Source organism: Centropristis striata, chromosome 10, assembly GCF_030273125.1.
Source record: "Centropristis striata isolate RG_2023a ecotype Rhode Island chromosome 10, C.striata_1.0, whole genome shotgun sequence".
NCBI classification, from domain to species: Eukaryota; Metazoa; Chordata; class Actinopteri; order Perciformes; family Serranidae; genus Centropristis; species Centropristis striata.
Genome location: NC_081526.1, coordinates 8,907,189 through 8,925,367, shown reverse-complemented (window position 1 = coordinate 8,925,367; position 18,179 = coordinate 8,907,189). Strand labels below are relative to the sequence as shown.

Here is an 18,179-nt window from a genome sequence, read left to right as displayed (position 1 = left end):
CATTTTGGAGAAGTCACTTCTTGTCAAAGTCACATGACCACCACACCAGGGTGTTGAGTATGTGTGGCTTGGGGACTTAATGAGTTAATGTCAAGCATAAAGCTGAATATGGGAGATTCTAGAACATTTAAAATGTTTGTTACACTCGTGTCACCGTGGGTTCTTATGGGTTAAGTTTCTTTGTGTAGACAACACCTGTGAAAGGAATGTAATGTGCAGGGCTTCTGACAGTTTTTGACTTTGGTCACTTCTTTATTTTATTTTCCTGACAAATAGCTTTTCACATAATTTCCCCCAAGTGGTCTTAAACTTATGCATTGGCTTTTTACATTTTAATGTGCTGAATATGTTAATGTGTAATTCTTTGATCTGCTGCCTGCAGTAAACGACTGACTAGGAAGGTTTCTTCTACACAAACACCGCAGGCTGGTCAAGCAATCATGGCTGCAAAGATTTGACTCAGAAAATATCCTGTTTACAAAAGATATTTTCATTTGGCTCGAGCTCCCTTAAGCTAGAGAAACCCTCGATTTCCCCTCTGTCTCAGTTTCTTCCATCCATTCAGTCCTGGCAAATATTACCCCGGTTCAGCTTTCAATAGCCTTCAAGACAAGCTCTTTAATCTTGTGCTGATATTACTGCAAATGGAGCGATGAAGCCTTGTGCATCCTCTGTCAAATGCCACCACGATCTCTTGTTGAAACCTTGTTTGGTGCTTTTGCATTGTTTTATCATAAGTTATTGATACAGTTATTGCCTGACTAATGATTACAGCAGCAAAAAGCACATACTGGTTTCCATCAAAAGGGCTTTTTCGGTTCAACACATCAATCACCCTGCAGCTTCAACAAGCGGAGAGAGGACATTTAATTTTTCTCAGACACATGACATTACCGTTCTGTATCCCATCTCAAACAAATCAATAGCATCGCTGGTCTCAGTTGATTTCCATCCCGTTTTCTCATTAGGCGGGCCTAACTAGAGCTCTCCCTCTCAACATATCACTGAACAGATGTTTCCTACCAAGATGCAGAGGAGTTGACCTTTTCTCTCCTCTGAGGGAGCGAACACCTCATCAAACAGCAAATTATTCTGATAAAGGAATCCTGAGGGTGTTATTACATTGCTAAAAAGCAACACATCATGTAGAATTATTAAATTGATAAGGTGAAAAAGTTTTATGAAGCAAAAACAAAAAAACTACCTCCCCTAGAGCTCTCCACAGGCACGCCGGAATAACAAGTGAAGAAGTGCTCGAGGAACGCGGTGGGGAATGATCGAATGGGTGGGTTTCCTCGATTTCCTTTGGCTAAAACGTTTCTATTTAACTCAAGTTTCAACTAAGAGCTGTTTCTCAAGCAGCCACTGCAGTGACAGCTCCAGTGCTTTAGGATATATATAGATCCAGGACACTCATCCACTTGTACGACAAAACACAAGGCAGAATAGATGTTGTGCTTAAAGCACATCATATTGTATGTTTCAGGACTGAAGTACTTGTCCTCCTGCTGAGCTTCGCCTCATACGTTTTCTGCAGTCACCCACTGAGGCTTCACTCCAGTAATTGGCTGGGGATTTTAAAGGAATATCAATTCCAGACAGGCTGTGCGTTGCTTTGTGCTAGGTGCTGGTGCAGAGTCACCTTCACAGGCTGTCCTGACACTCTGAGCCCCAGAGAGAGAGGGGGAGAGAAGGAAATAGCGCTGAGATCACAGGCATCAATCCTCATATTTTCTGCACTAACTGCCCTGGATCAAGTGGGAGGGATTCAGAAGACGTCTTTGACTAACTCTAGTCATAGTGCAGGGCGCCGCATCGAGGCTTGGCTTAATGATGTTGACACTAACGTCATTATAAAGACTGAAACACACAGCAAACTGCCACGAGAAAATAATCCACTTTGTACTACCATCACACAGCTCTAACTCCCTCCCTCAGACTCTACGTTCTTATGGGCAGATTTGTTTTTTCCACACTATGGCCTTGGATGACACAGCTATAAATATTGATATAGAGGGGCACCGTTCGCTCTCTTTGTAATGCAAATGCATGTTTTTAAGACACATGCTTTTCACTCCAGGCCAAGAAAAAGAACCCAACAGACCTTTGACACCTCAAATATGAACTATAATATGCTAACTAGTATGGCATGGTCTTTTTTACTTGGCTCTGAAGTAATCTTTGTACTGTTTTGCTGTTGTTGATATAAGTGTATTTGCATTATGCATGAGTTCCTGCTACATTTTGTCCTGCATTGTGCGACTGGCTTTCAATACCTCACTGCTGAGCGACTGAGCTCAAATGCACCTGCTTTATAATGGGCACATAAACAGTCAAAGCACCTGCGATTCTCACATTTCAGCTATAAACAGAAAGAAAACATTAGATTTTCTTCATGCACCTTTTCTAGATGGCTGATATACAACTGTCAATGACCCAAACAGGTCAGCAATTAATGCCTTCTACACGGTGCTGAGATATTTATTCTTAATGTTGGCAGCAAAACATTTCTAGTTGAATAATTGCATTTATTCATGCAAAGTTTAAACTGCAGTTTCCTCTGTAGAGCCCCATATTTTGTTATGCAACAGGCTGTTACACAAGCAAAGCTCAGATGGTGTCTGACTTAACAATATAAATAAATAACTATTTGTGTGCAATTTGCATTTTTTTGTTTTTGCCTTTTGGCAATACAATGCTGTGACAGCAGGAAAGGAAAGATAGAGTGTTAGTGTTGAATTTTTTTGAATGGATGAGACATGAAATTCAGTTCCTATTACAATTACAACACTATTAGGTAAACAGGAGGGACTAAGTGACAGTATTACTGTGGAAAAAACATGACGTAAGCATGTTTATATGGAAACTCTCTTGGTTACGTGGCTTTATGCTGAATTACACAGATCAAAGTACTAAGTTATAATTGCTAAATTGATAATTTGGATAAAGATTTTAGCACTAAATATAAAAAATGGCTTTCTGGGTACATATATAACATTATTCTGCTCTGTAAAATGAACCAGGCTAGACTAAAGCCAGTGAGATCAGGACAAGCTCCAGAGATCAGGATGAGCAGAGACGATACACGTAATGAGTGAAAATGTTTAACTGGCTGACACTAGTGTACCATATTGCATATTCAACCGAGTGCTGCCTTAGACTGTCTGCAGCTTTGGGACTTTCGTGGGAATTTAAATGAGGCGACCCTCGCAGCTCCAGGGGGACGACTTCCTGCTGGCAAACAGATATAATTTACTGTTGGCATCGGATGGAATTCTGCTGTTAAAGCTCTTTAAGCTAATGGAAGCCAACCGTAATTATAACAAGATCATTTCTAAACATTCAGTGTTGAATCCAAGACAAAAAGCTCCACATGCATCTTTACAAATTTACTGTACTGAGTGGGACTCTGTCTCTTTATGACTCTCTTTGATGGAATGTGCAATACATGAAAATAAACTAATGTGCATCTGCACATGTAGCTTTCAAAACTCTGTTTAAACACTGTGGAAAATGAATCTCTTTCAATCATTTAAGCAATAAGATACTAAGACACTGTAGGTATTATTGGATACAAACTGTCATTAAACTCATTAAATTCACTCCTTTGATACAAGCTCGCCCATAAAGTTGGAATAAAATATATATATTTTTTTACCTCTTTCCATGAAATGATTGTGATAATGTGATTTATTCTCGACAGATAAAGTGTATATCTTCTCAAAACTTTTAACTATTAATCAATCTCTTCCAAACACATCACAATGAAAATGAAACCAGAATTAACAGAGGATTGTGTCTGAAAACAAAATTATTCCAACTTTATGGGCGACTGCTCAATACCTTCAAGGGTCATTTTAGATTGTTTGTTTGCAGATGAAGAGAATATTACTATTTCTGCATAGATTTCCCCCCCCCCCCTCAAGAGCAATTTAATATCGCCACAATGTACAAGTCTGTTTTTGAGGCATTCAGAACCGTAGAAGCGTGAGAGAAATAAATCAGATTTGGGCTGAGCTCGGAGACTGTTAAAGACTGTGAAGTTGCTCAGCTGACTGAGACAGACTGTCAGTCAGAGAGCATATATGTTAAAGGATTACAACACAGATCAGTTATGGTAGACTACAGAGTATCTTACTGTACCAACTCGACTGGAAACAGCCATATGCTAATTATATAAGCCAGATGAAGCAGCATGCAGAGTGGAAAATCATTAAAATGACTGAAAGACTACTACGTCTGAAAATATTATTATTTTTACAGCAGTAATGGAGTTAGAATTATAGATTATTTAGCTCAAAAGCTTTTTTAACAAGACTCGGTTTAACCTTTAGGCTGAAGCTTGTGGATGTGCTTAATTTTGCAAACTGTTTCAGCCAGCAGTGGTGTCGAAAGTGTGAATTCCTGGATATTAAGTATTGAGTAATATTTGTAACTAAATTACACTGGAGTGGCATATCACATCACATGGTTAAGCCAGGTTTGACACAAATAATTGAGGACTGCTTTAATTTAATGATGGCAACAATCTAATCATGATAGTTTAAACATTTTTTTTTTGTTATTAGTAGTGTTATTTTTTAAACTTTGTTAACCCTCTATGATACAGTGTTGTCCTCAGGCAACATACCAATTTTTGGCCTGTCAAATTTCCACAATGCATCTTTTTGAGAGATGCAATACTTTTAAAAAGAGGGAAGAGTATAGGGAACCAATAGCAATGCTTTAATTTGTCACATGACCTCCAGGAGGCCATATTGAAACACTTTTTAGCAGACTTTTCCAAAGGAAACAGCTTTGCCAAAAAAAACAACCTACTAATAGGTGAGTAAACCTTCATTTTTGATAGTTTCATGCAATTTATTTTCTAATAAAATAATGGAAACTTGTTAAAATGCCACTGTTGTCCTGAGGCAACAACATACCATTATGGAAAATTGCTGTGTTGCCTCGAGGGAACAATGAACCATTATGGAATCAGCATGGCAGCATGACATATTGGTAGTATGTGTTTAGGTATATATATATATATATATATATATATATATATATATATATATATATATATATACACACAATGTAAAAAGCATACCATTCATCATACTTTTGTTTTGATCTTTACAATTAAACAAAGATGTATTTGATGTTGGTTGCAATAAAGTTCAGGCTATTACTATACCCTCTAGGCCATAATCTACTATTATAGTGAACTTTACATGTCTTAATTGCTTATAATTTCCACACATGACAACAGGAAACAAACTCAAAAAGCCTTCCAAAAAATAATAATACAATTTGTTCAGATTATGTTTAATTACTCTATTTTAAAACAAAAAAACACTTCAAACTTGTTTTTTCCTAACTGGCATCATAATGCCTACCATAGAGGGTTAAACAGACCAGACCTAGCGTACCCTCCAGGAACATGCCCACAGCCTCAGAGGGACTGCAGCATTTATTGATGGACAAACTGAAACTTACACTAACTGTTCATGTGTCCTCTGCTCTGATCCACCCGCTGTCTTCAGCAGTGCAGCGATAGTAACAGCCCCACCAGAAACTAGAAGTGAAACTTAAGTTCCACTGGCATCATTTGCCCGTGCTACAACGTGTCCTCAGTCAAGAGTACAACACATAGTTAAACATGAATCATTTTGGGCCCTTTCACATCATGAATTGTGCATTTAAACGACTTTGGCAGCAAATGTGGAGGCAAAGACAGTAAAAGCGTGGAATAAAACTGCATTGGCAGGGACAACAGCTGCATCTTAATAAATTGGATCAGCTGATTGATCGATAATCATGGAGGCAAATGTTAACACCAATCGTGAAGCTCCAACTCGGCCGATTTGACCATTGGAGTAATTTTTTCACTCAGTGTTTATCTAATAGAGAGCAAATTAAATTATGTATTTTTGTAGGCCAACCTGGAAGACAGCATCGCCATGGGGTCTATTGAGAATTCCCCTATGCGATTCTTTCATTGGATTTTGGGTCATTGCAGAAAATAAGCTCTTCCTGATGCTGACACGTTTTGTTCAGCAGGACAATCTTCACAAACGGACACCACTTTTATGATGTTTGAAGCAGCCGACAGAGGTAAAAAGCGAACGTTATCTAATAGAGAAAAATACACCACGGTCACATGACTTGAACATCACTACTGTTATGCTTCAGATGGTCTACAACAGGGATGGGCAACTGCATTTGAAATTACAGTAAGTGGTTATTTTTTATTTGCTCCAAACCTTTTGTATTCCTATTTATACTGTTATACATGCATTTGAGCATGAAATATGTTAAGTTACTGCACTGTAAACATATTTAAAATTGCAGTTTAAGTTGGTTAAGTGCACGGTCCTATATGTGGCCCTGTGGTAGTGTCAATGAAAAATGGTGGCCCCTCCAGCATTTAAGTTGCCCATCCTTGGTCTATGACAAGCTAACCAGCAGTTTTGATGAGCTAGCGAAACTGTACCTGAATAAGAGTTTGCAAGAGCACTAAAAAACGTGACTAGAGGCTGTAAGCCGGACTAGTGAGAGAGTTTCCGTACATTTCCGGCGTGATGACGTTTAATGTCGCCTACAACCACTGTTGTCTCATTTAGCCACTGGTTAGCAAACGCCTTTTTTTTTTTTTTTTTTTTTAAAGATTATTTTTTTGGGCATTTTACATGCTTTATTGAAAGTGAGAGACAGATAGAAAGGGGGTGACAGAGGGGAGGACATGCGGCAAAGGGGGCTCAGGCCGGATTCGAACCCGGCTCCACCGCAGCGAGGACTGTAGCCTCTATACATGGGGCGCCTGTGTAACCCACTACGCTACTGACCACCCAGCAAACGCCTTTTTAAGGACACTTAAAACCTCAAAAATTCACAGGTGGAGGTATTTACTAATGTATTTTATGTCGCGCGGCAAAACGTCCACATCATAAGCTTGTGTTAACCACAGACCTTATTTCAGGCATCTAACCCAAAAACTATTCAAAATCATTGGGTTTGAGAGGAGAGACCCAAAAGCGCTAACATGCTAACCTACTTACTCTTTCCTGTCCTCTCTCTCTGTTACACTTATTCCAATTAAACAAAATACCGGCGAAGAATTTAAATTAGATAATTTAGTCTGTCTAAAATTGTAATTTCAAGTCAAACACCAAAAGAAAATAACAAACTGTTTCCCAGAGGAGTCAGAAATGCTCCAAAATATCATCTGTTACTTTGAAAATTACATCAATTGACCTCTAACTGCTGCTCTGCTCTTCCTGCAGAACAAACGGCGCTCGCTGTGCGCTTCAATTAGAATCACATGAGACAAGATGCTTGCTCATGTCAGGAGCAGCACCGCTGTTAAAAGCTGCTCTGCCATTTGAGGGTCATGACTCCTGCAGAACTTGTCCAGTTCTCTTTTTGTCACAGCAATAAAAAATGGCTTGGTCTGCTTCTCACTGGGGAAATCAAGTCAAACTTCAACAGGCTGCAGTTCAGACCCATTCCTCTAATAAGGTAGGTAGAAACCAGTCATGGGCTGGAATTGTTCCTCAGTGCCTCGCGGTAAAACACATTTCTTCATTCTCACAATCTGTGCGCATGCAACAATAGAGATGGAAACTGCCCACCACTCTGTGATCATGCTGTTTTTTAAATTTGTGAATGAATCTGTCAATAACAGATGTAAGCTTAACAAGCCAGCACAACGATACTGTATGCAATATGTGTAGAACGAAATTTCCATATTGTCAGTTTTTAATCAGACCCATTCAAAACTGATGAAGAGAGAAGAATTATATTGTTTTTATTTCAAATGTAAGGCAGTTTATTGCAAGACTACACAGCAGTGGTAGCACAAAGCAAATGCCAGTAAATGTAATCAGCAGAATATATACAAAATTCCATTTCAAATCACAATACTTTTAAATAGTTTTCACTGCGTTCTCATAAGTAAGAACATTGTGATTATAGGGGGAAAGAACCTATCTAATTACAGCTGCAAAGCTGCTCCAGAGTCTCGTTTAAAGATTGAATACAAAAAGTAATTACAGTATGTGTGTAGGAGGATCAGACTGATTAAATCTGGAACATATTTGGATGCACACACACAGGAATAAGACACAAAATAACAGGTGAATGCTTTTTATATAAATGTATTAAAGAGATAAAGTTGAAGCGGGGGAAAAAGTTTTAATTAAAATAGGCTTTAAATCTGGTGTACTTTAGTGCTTTGTCAATGGTTTCTCAAAATAAAGGTCATTTTTTCTGTAACAGCACTGCTGTTTTTGGTGAAAATGAAGTGGAAATGTTATTTAACTCATGTTTTTTAAAGACACAAGCATTCAATATGCAATATGTGAAACTTTTAGGATTAAAGGTTCCATTATGATACAGTTCATACAACTGAATTCATTTCACTGGGCAGATCAGCAGTTTGAGAAACTAAAATAAAAATGTTTTATTACTGGAAAGCCTGTTTAAGTGGGTTCTGTGAATAAGAAGTGGGCTGGGGGCTGTAATCGCCTGGGGTTCCTCTAGACACAAAATATCACAGCTTTAATGCCAACTGATAATTTGAGGCGAATGCAGTCTAATCATCACTTCTGAACAGTTTTGGGTATTTTCCCAGGAGGAAAAGCTCTTAAGATGTGCCTCAGTGTAAGAGGATGCAGCTTGTAATAAAATATCCATCCTCTGTTGCATAAGCCCTTACCTTTGCATCTTCCACCTTCATCCATCCATATTCACATGAATTCATCCTGTCATCCCTCCTTCATCTCCCCCAGTCCTGTCTACCCCTCTAGCATCAGATTTGCACGTGTCAGTGTCTGCTTGTCACATGCAGACACTGTTTTTTCAAAATGTATTGTTGTATTAACAGGAAACAACTTGGTTAGGTTTAGGAAAAGATTGTTGTTTCAGTTAAGTCACATAACTTAACTTGGTGTATATTTAGGGTTCACCCGACTGGTTATTTATTCAACAATTTGTTCTAAACAGCTGGATTCTTCTGCCAACCTCATAGTCGAATTGTCTTGTTGTGGGGGATCACACTGATCGTTTCATTCTATTTCTAATATATTGGGGTGTTGAATGTCTGATTTTACTAACTTTATTAACATTCACTCAAGAACCTTTAGCCAGCGATAGTAGAGTGTTTTTTTTTTTTACATTTTTAAACAAAAATCAGCAGCAAAACAACTTATTGCCACAAAGAGCTCTCTCTCTCTTTCGCTCTCCCTCTCTCTCTCTCTCTCTCTCTCTCTTTTATTTAACCTTTATTTAACCACAAAGTCCCATTGAGATTCAAAATCTCTTTTGAGACCTGGTCAAAATAGCAGCCAAACACAACCAAAACTCAAGGCAAAAACTCAGCCAAACTCAACACAATGATGGTAGCTTTAAATTTTGCAACAACAATGCAAAACAAAGCAAACAATGAGCAAAACAAAAAAAAGAGTAGACAATCAGTCAACTATGGGCAAGGCCTAACAAATCAGATGAAACTATGAAACCTCAGGGACACTCCTAATATTACATTACATAACCTGTGTAGCTCCTTGTTGAAACTCCTGTATTTTTTAACCCGTCCATCGTGACCACCTCTCCACGCTGACTTTGTCGCTCTTTATACTACATCTCCCCACTTCCTCCTTTACTCTTGCCAAAATGACAGCTGTGTAGAGCATCATAGTTTGAAGCACAGGGCCACTGACCAAGCTGTCGTGTTTGACAGTGAGACCTGGCTGCCCCACATATCGTAGCAAGGCCCTTATAAGTGAAATTTGATTTCCAATTTGTCTGTACGACACATTTCATGGTAAAACTATGCAGAGTCTTTGTGGGCCGCTCACTGCCTGATGCTCACTATCTGATAATCAATATGAACTAATGCTTCTCTGTCTCCAGTTACTGATAATGCTGCCCCCTACGCTGTGCTTTTCTTTACAAATTCTATTTAATATATGTAGATCAATCCATTTATTGTTTGAGTGTTTTTTTCCATTATCTTATCAGCAATAAACTGAGTATTCTTTGTGTTTTGGACTGTGCAAAAATCTCCCCTTGGGCTTTAGACTGATTGTTAGTTGCGGTAGATACTGAGATACAGCACTGGACATACAGCAGGTTATAGAAATACACCAAAAGAAATTCACAACACAAGCAGAGCATAATCTCAGTGTATGTACTGTATGAATCATAACATCCTGATGGGAAAAGCCACTATTAACCCCCAAGTCACATGCTCCACTGCCACTGATTGCACATTAGAGCAGGGAATTATAGGATACGAAACCATTACAACCTGGGTAATGCTGCAATTTGGACACACACAGAGGAAAGTTACACTGTAGCATACTGACACTGAAAAAAAATGAATAAATTTGCCTAAAATTTCAACATGCATACAATTTTCTGAGGGAGACAGCAGCGAGACAGGAGCTGCACTCCAGCTCCAACTGGTCTCCAACAGCTTCCCTGCTGTCTCACATATTAATGATGAAACAAACATCCACAGTTTTGTACAATTACATATTTATTTTTGGCTGATCAGATGTTTTATGAGGACAATTAAGGCGTGTAATACAGACTGTGCTCCCTCGCTCTCTTTATGTACGTTTTGTTGCACATGTTGCACAAATAGCATTTTTATGATTCTTTTGAATATCCAGGGATGATTTATTTTGCAATTTTTCAGCATTGCCCCGTCTCATTTCAACCTGAGAAGCCAAAACAAGCATTTTAAACTATAGTTTTGCCATATTATACAGTAAGCTGGGACTATCTCTATATTCTGCAGATACTTTTTTTTTCAAAAACAGAATCATTCATTAATATTTAATATGTCGAGTGAAATGTGAATGTTCTGATGTGTTTGAAATCTTAGTATTTATCGAGCAGATGGTTGATATTTCCATCTAAACTGTATTGAAAAAAAATACTTTCATGTACAACATTTACATGTGAACAGCAAGTTTTGTTAAAGCAGTAAGTTTTAACTGGTAGTTAAACAGTTTCAGTTGAATACAGATGCCTTTAATGACCTGCATAAGAAAACAAGACCATCACTGACAGGACCAGTTAGTTCTATAGAGTTAAATGCTAAATGGCCTTCACTTATAAAGCACTTTTCTAGTCATAGGGACCATTCAAAGCACTTCAACACTACAGATCTTCATTCACCTGTCAGGAAACCATTCATACAACTAATGTCGCAGCATCGGAGGAAATTCTGGGTTCAGTATCTTGTCCAATGATACTTCGACATGTAGTCAGGTGGTCAGGGATCGAACCAGCGAGCTTCCAATCAGTGGGTGACCGCTCCGCCATCTGAGCCACAGCCGCCAAGTTAACCCCAGACTTGGGAGCCCCGATATCAGACAAAAGGATTTACAGGTCTGAGATATTTTCCCAGGCAAAGGTTCACAGTGAGTAGAATCTATATTTGATGTTAATCTTGAGGTTATGCCTGATACTGGAGCAGCATCGGCAAAGAGAAAAAGAAAAGGTTTGACATAAGAGTCAAAAAATAAGTTGCCTCTTTCTTTCACTTGCTTTGAAAGTAAATGCATCCACTAACCAGATAGTTCAGTTTCTTTAATATGTTTATAAGGGTTTGCTTTGATCCCATTTGAGTTTGGTTTCAAGGAAGAGGCATCGAGGTTTCAGTATTATGCAATGTAATATATAACTGCAGTTGCTTCTAATGGATCTGTGCTCTGATTATTTATTGTCAGCCTGCCAGGGAGAGGCTGCATTATGTGTGAGTGTGAGGGAGGAGAGAGGAACTTTCTATCAAAGTTGTTGCCATACGTACTGGCATTTTGCCATTCCCAAATAGGTCAGTAGATGTCATACATTGGTTGGTAAAGAATGTGTCAAGCTGTGCTATTAGAGAAGAAATAGTGCTGCCAAAGGAAAAGAAGCTGTGCACATGTAAACCTATTATTAGCGAGCCTGTGCCCAGGCAGTTTTGGACAAGTAAATGCTGCACTATTGTCTTGACTTGATGAAACAGCCATTATGGACCCAAATGGACAGGATGCATTGTGTACAGTCCATAAATAGGACCACTCTTTAAAACAAAAGCTACATACAAAAACCATTAACACCATGTAAATAAATGCTGATTGTAAATCCCAGTGTAACAAGGGAAGCAACACTGACTAAGCAAAGATACTGTATGCCTAAACCGGGGATTAAGGCTTTAGACTCCACAGACTAATTACACCTTGCAGAAATGTGATTAGTGCGAGCAGTCACAGTGAGCAGGAAACAGACATGGACGTGGTGTTGTATAGGATGAACACAAGCTGTGCAGTAAATAAAATAAACACAAAAGATGCTTCTGGACACACAGGCAGCCTGGCACAGAACATTACTTCCTGTACGAACAGATGGACATGTAATGGAAACCATCATGTGGTTGAATGAGAAGGGGATTAGCTTTTGATCCAGATATTGATCTAATGCATCCAAGTAATGGCAGCAAGAAAAAACACAGCTCCACTGGAGAGCTCGCTCACTCCTGACTTTGAACTTTTAGAGCTGTCTTTATTACTTTTCATCACATTGTTTGATGTATAAGTGGTTGAATAACAGCACTTCATCATAAAAATCTAAGAAAAAGAGTCAAAATTGATAAAAAAAGTACATAATGTTGTGTATCAATGGGAGAAAAATAAGGTAAAAATATGTTTGATGATGATAAACTTGCGTTATGATTTATTGTCTGTTCTTAATATAATGTATTTCACTAAGATTTATTTGAACAACACAGACTATATCTGCAAGATATGTGGATGTCTTTATATGGGAAGGTTTTGATTACATGCTCATGCACATTTTAACCCCAATCTGATTTTATCAGTTGGCCGATATTAGCCTACCACAGACATATCGGTAACTATCAGTTTCGGTGTATACGATATAAAATCTTTTTCTTTTGCAGAACAGATAATGCAGAAAACAATGCTCAGGTGATTTAAAAATGGTGTTCAGAATTTATTTTATTTTTATTTATTTATGTAAATGGTCAGCAATTGATTGATTGGCTTCATTGTTCCATACAATATGTTTATTTTGGTATTTATTTTATTTATTTTTTGTGATTTTCATTCCTAGAATTTATTGACAGTGAAAAAAACTGTAAATATAATGTGTAATAGTGTCAAATGTTCAGTCAATATAACAGTAAATTGTTTCAGAAAGCAGCCTCATATCCTTTAGCCATATATCAGTATAACAGTGCTTACCACAATAAATATTCAGGATGAAAAAACATACAAGCTTCATTAGACGACACAAAACATCATCTGGCGTAAGAAACCACCAGAGCTTTTTCATTTTCTATTTTTACTGGGTTAACACTGCATCTGACCATTAAAATCTCACCCACTCACAGTAATATCTATTATTGGCCTGTAATATATAATTATTTATCAATTAATAAAAAAAATATTGAGGAACATTTAATTAATCCACGTGTGAAAAATCTAATTATTATTCAGCAGTCAAGGCAAATACAAGGCTACTTTTTAAATTAAAAGAAAAAGAAGTATTTTATTTATCCCTAAGGGAGGATCATTGTAATTCCACTCCTCGTTATTTTACACATACACACCCATTGACCAAAAATACACACAAGCACACACAGGAGCCATAAAACTGCAGTTAAGAGATGTTTGAGTGAAACAAGAGTGAGTTAAATATGTTTATAAAGAGCTATGAACCCTCTGCAAAAGAGTGATGGAGAAATGACATTAAAATGGATAAATAGTCAGTTTAAAGTTTGATATGCTAGTGTGCAACTTGTCCATCTGCACCTCCCATCCTCCCGGACATCCTACGCATTTCTAACCGCGGAGTGCAGAGGTGAAAGCTCTGGTAAATAGGCTAGGATGATCAGGAGGCTGTGTGCTCAACGGGGATTGAGTCAAAGTAGCTGCATCACTAAACACCCAGACGGGTCCATAACCGCAAGACACAGATCAAAGCCCCAACAATAACCGGGACACCCGAAAACCTGCGGACTAAACGAGGAAGGACAGATGAATATCTGCGGATATGCGGGTCTACAAACATTGCAGAAATTACAAAAGTAGAGCCATCACTATGCGCTGCAAAATAAGAGCAGCCCAACCTGCATTGCACACGCCATTGAAAGAGAAAGCATCCTTTTTGTGCCTACCTCACTCTGTGTCTGCATCCCACTCACACTTCTGGTCCTGATGATACGCTACTGCTCTGCTCCAGCATCCTAAAGCACTATTATTCGACTAAGGGGGAGGAAACGTGATGGTTAGTGCAAGTGGGCTGACGTACCGCCTGACGAGACGGAGCCCACCAATCAGAGCATAATCCGATAGATCCCTTACCAATCCGCTCAGAGGGAGAAAGTGAGCACCGCACGCAGACAGTAGTAGCAAGGTAGATTGACGCTGTGAGAGAATTTCCAGTCAACTCCTGCAAACTGTCTCACACCAGACAACACGTTTAGCGTCTAACCTGTCCAGCGGGAAAATAATGCACACACAGAACACTGATCATTTTATGAGGACTATAGGAATGTAGAGAATGCACTGCAAAAATACTGCATAGAAGCGATGTAGCCTACTGTATGCTTAGCATTTTTCATATTTATACAGTGCATATATGTATGTATATTTTTTTATTTCTCTTTTAAGTTGTAGGCTAGCCTTTATGGTTATTTTTCTTATTACTAATTTGGCTTTCTCTTTTCTTTATTAAATACATTTTTCTTTTAGTCCACAGTCTTATGAGTCTGCATTGAGTTTGTCTATGCATAAAAGCATGAAGAGGCATTATACACACTGCAAAAAAAAGGGGTGTCTAAAAACAAGTTAAAAACAATAAATCTGAGGGAAATTTTCTTGCTGCATGGGCAGATCATTTCACTTGACAAGATTTTTTAAATTAAGATTATTAAATCTAGAAATAAGCATGTTGTAAGCTTAAAATAAGAAATAACTCTTAAAACAAGATAAATTAAAGCTGCAAGCCGCGATGAACTGGCCCAAGCAGAGTGCACTGCAAATTATTTGTTTCTTACCAAGATAAAAAAAACTTTAGATTTAGAAGTGTTAGGTAATGTATCTTGTTTTAAGAGTTATTTCTTATTTTAAGCATTCAACATGCTTATTTCTAGATTTAACAATCTTAATTTAAGAAATCTAGTCAAGTGAAACAATCTGACAATGCAGCAAGATAATTTCCCTCAGGTTTACTGTTTTTATCTTGTTTTTAGACACCCTTTTTGCAGTGTTTATAGTGCCTCTTAATGCTTTTATGCATAGACAAACTCAATGCAGACTCATAAGACTGTGGACTAAAAGAAAAATGTATTTAATAAAGAAAAGAGCCAAATTAGCAATAAGAAAATAACCATAAAGGCTAAAAAGATTTTTCTCTTTTAAAAGATAAATAAAAAAAACACATATATACACTGTATACATATGAAAAATGCTAAAGCATACAGTAGGCTACATAGCTTCTGTGTACTTTGTACATATTCTACTGTTTATATTTGTAAATGATTGTTTGTATGTTGAAATCTTTTATTCTGTATTATTTAAGCTGTGAATGAGTAGCATTTTAGTAGCTGCACACCAGGTGCTAAAAAATAAGGCAAATGCAAAAATGCTATATGGTATGTTGAAAGATAAAAGACATAGCTTCTATGCACTTTGTACATATTGTTTCTACTGTTTATATTTGTAAATCTTTTTTTATGTTGACAGTTTGTATGTTATATTTTCAATTTAAAATGCTGTATTTTGACTGAAGTACCCTTAATCTATATCTATATTTTTAATTTGTTTGTGTTTTGTTATTTATTATTATTATTATTATTTATATTTTTTCACAATTATTTGATTTAAATTGTTCATTGATGTGCCTCTGAATGTGGCATACGTACTGGTATAATAATGGACATGTGACTTTTGATCTATCTTTCTTTCTTATAATGTGCATATTCCAATTTGTATGTAAATTTGCACTTATTTTTGAAATAAAGAAAAAGTTGATCACAAAAAAAAAACTGTATCTATATTTTAGTACTTTGTTTTGTTTGTTCTTATGCACCAATAAACCACAGCCAATTCCTTGTATGTGAAAACCTACTTGGCAATTACAATGATTTTGCTGATAATAAGATTATATATAATGATGTCCGGAATTCAGACGGAAGCGAGGAAGTGATAAATACACATTATGTCCAAATTGGGGAAAAGGGTTAAATGAATCTTCACATAGCATCAAAAATTATAACTTACTTGTAACATATTGGCAGTAAGTTACTAGTTTTATTTTTGCACTCCATCTAGAAAGTGTTCTGATGTATGACATCATATCCAAAGGAGCTGCTGGCCCAGTGTGTGTACATATCTATAAAATATGTCCCAGCTGTCCACTGGCTGCACAATAACCACTTTATATGTCTCTACTTATCCAGAGCTTCAATTCACTTTTATATTCTCCTTCACATGTTAAGACACTAACTCCTGTATGCAGCTATAGGGGGTCCAAGTCAGCAAACTGTATGTATGCTAAGCTGGTCCACACTGAGGAGCAGTAAGAGGATGAGTAACCACATTTGGTCATAAGCTTATTTTAGAACTGGCTGTAAAATTCAATCAGAGCATGCATGTATCCCCTGCTGCTGTGTAACATGTGTTCAAGCTGCTCCTCATCTGCCTCGTTTAAAATGTTTAATTTCAAAACACTCCCCATGTGGAAATGATCTCCTAGCCTGCTGTAGGTATATGGTATGAGAACGTGAGAAAATCCTCTCCAGGGTGGGGGACAGCTCCTAAAGGAGATTATACTGACGGTGTGAAAGAGATCTGCTGACCTATAGGCTGCTTTAACCAGACACACACCTGACAAGCTCCGTGACAGCACTTCCTCTTTGTGCCCGGTTTGAATAATAGAGTAACACAAGTTTAAAGAGACATGAGAAACATTTAAATTCAATATTTTATTGCCCTAAGATCAGCAATAAAGTGAACCAGCCTGCGAGGATGACATAATCAGGATTTTCTTGTACAAAGCAAGGTATAACCGTCTAATCTAAAAAATAAAATTCTTCATTGCAAAATATTTGTCGTTCAAAATAGGATACAAATCGAACATGACTATCACCAGTTCACGTGTTTATATTATATACTTTCAATATTATAAATAAAATAGTTCCAAGATGCTTTTGGTAGCATTTTAGTAGCTGCACACCAGGTGCTAAAAAAAAAGTTCTATGGTATGTTGAAAGATAAAAGACCTGACAGGAAAATACAGCAGAGTCCACAGACTAAAACTATTGTTATACAGTGGCATACAGTAGCAGAAGAAGGGAGTGGATAGCACAATAAACCAATTAATTGTAGAATAAAACAAAAAGGATGAAAAAGAAACTGAGCCGAATCAATATTGGAAAATGTCACTCATTTTTTACTGTGCTGCTTTCAAGAGCAGTGGGAATTGTTAGATTTATTTGTCACTTGTTTTAAAAGTGACTAAACTTCTGACTTAATTCGACCCAGAAATGTAGATTGAAAAACATCAAGATGAGTTTCATGTGAGCCAGATCTTTTAGCCCTAATGTTTAAAACTACAAGGCAAATGCCAATTTCATAGCAGCTAAATCTGATCTTGTGTCAACTGCTGAATGTCAGGAAAAATACAGATAAAACACAATGAATGGAAAGGCGTTCAAGGCACACTTCTTCATGTCTACATCCACTTTCCTACCGTCTCCACCTTTATCTCTATAGCACTTACTATTCCAGTTACAACCTGCTTTTTCATTCATGCCCAATTTACAAGTATTTACAATTTCCTCTCATATCCTCACTTTCCATGTTCCTTTTTTACATCACTTAACTGCCTGACCATCAACAAACACTTTCATAACTGTACCAACAGGACAGTTCTTCCATATCATCTTATTACACCAGTTGTGCTTCTTCTTTGCGTTTTTCTGACTAAACTGTGTAGTGATTTTTATTTCAAAGGACACTTCTGGGAACAGCCTTTCTGTGTTGTTGTTGGGGTGACTTGGGGGAGTTGTCAGGAGGGGGCCACTGTGGTTTAGTTAGCTGAATGTCTTCTTCTATTTTAAAGGCTTTCTTCGGTGGGTTGGCCTGTGGGGGCCAAACTACTGATATTTTGTT

The 18,179-nt window shown here is 37.5% G+C and overlaps 1 protein-coding gene across 1 annotated transcript in view; it reads right to left on the bottom strand.

Annotated features, from left to right (window-relative positions):
• Nucleotides 1-14,260, bottom strand: part of b3galt1b (UDP-Gal:betaGlcNAc beta 1,3-galactosyltransferase, polypeptide 1b) — a 64,536-nt gene extending 50,276 nt beyond the window's left edge. The window contains exon 1 of the mRNA XM_059342165.1: nt 14,180-14,260. The gene's annotated coding sequence lies outside the window, so the exon portion shown is untranslated. The remainder of the gene's footprint in view (nt 1-14,179) is intronic.
• Between the last annotated feature and the right edge of the window lie 3,919 nt (nt 14,261-18,179).